Source organism: Suncus etruscus, chromosome 13 (assembly GCF_024139225.1).
Source record: "Suncus etruscus isolate mSunEtr1 chromosome 13, mSunEtr1.pri.cur, whole genome shotgun sequence".
Taxonomy (NCBI): domain Eukaryota; kingdom Metazoa; phylum Chordata; class Mammalia; order Eulipotyphla; family Soricidae; genus Suncus; species Suncus etruscus.
Window position 1 is genome coordinate 39,598,183 of NC_064860.1, and position 1,489 is coordinate 39,599,671.

Genomic DNA, 1,489 nt, shown 5'->3' on the forward strand with positions numbered 1-1,489 from the left:
GGAAGAAGGGGCATACCTGAATAACTTAATGATGCAGCTCATAAAATTAGAAAACGACCAACAAAAGGAACCAAAAATAGGAAGACAGAAGAAAATAACAAAACTGAGCAGAAATCAATGAAGTGGAAAACCAAAAAAAAAAATCTGAAAGATCAACAATAGCAGAAGTTGGTTCTTTGAAAAAATTAACAAGATTGATAGACCATTGGCAAAACTCAAAGAAAGGGAGAGAAATCTGATCATCCATATTAGAAATGAAAATGGGAAGATCACGATACATATTGCAGAGATCCATAGGGTAATCAGAGACTACTTTGAGAAACTTTAAGCTAATAAACATGAGAACCTAGAAGTAATGGAAAAATTCTTGGACACTTATAACCTTCCACATTTAAGTAAAGAGGATGTAGAATATAGAAACACCCCCATCATTATTGAGGAAATTGAAACTGTAATCAAACATCTGCCCCCCCAAAAAAAGCCCAGGCCCAGATGGATTTATTAATGAATTCTTTCAAACTTTTCAAGTGGAGCTACTACCAATCCTAGCCAGGCTCTTCCATAAAATTGAAAAAACGGGAACACTCCCAAACAGCTTTTATGAAGCCAACATCACCTTGATACCTAAACCAGACAGACATGCTGCCAAAAAAGAAAATTACAGACCAATATCCCTGATGAATGCAGTTGCAAAGATCTACAAAATCCTGGCAAATAGGATCCAATGCATCATCAAGAAGATCGTACACTATGACCAAGTAGGTTTCATCCCAGGAATGCAAGGATGGTTTAACATCTGTAAATCTGTCAACATCATACACAGCATCAACAACAAGAAAAATAAAAATTGCATGATCATATCAATAGACGCAGAGAAAGCATTTGATAAGGTCCAACACCCATTATTGATCAAAACTCTCAGCTAGATGGGAATGGAAGGAACCTTTCTCAATCCAGTTAAAGCCATCTACCACAAGTCAATGGCAAAAATTATCCTACATGGAGAAAAACTAAAAGCCTTTCCTCTAAATTCTGGTACAAGACAAGGCTGTCCACTCTCACCACTCCTCTTCAACATAGTACTGGAAGTGCTTGCTATAGTGATCAGGCAAGAAAAAGATATCAAGGGAATCCAGATAGGAAAGGAAGAAGTCAAGCTCTCACTGTTTGCAGATGACATGATACTCTACTTAGAAAACCCTAAAGACCCTACCAAAAAGCTTCTAGAAACAATAGATTCATATAGGAAGGTGGCAGGCTACAAAATTAACACACAGAAATCAATGGTTTTTTTTTGAAGTCTAAATGTTTTATTATATTTTCTTTTTTTTAATTTTTTTATTTTAATTATGACAACAAAGATGCAAATAAAGAGGACAGGGTAAAGTTACAGTGGAAGCCCAATCACCCATAAACAGAATTCTCGGTAGTCCCATCGATGATATCCCAGCCTTGAACTTTCAGCCAAAGAACATTAAGAAAAACAAAA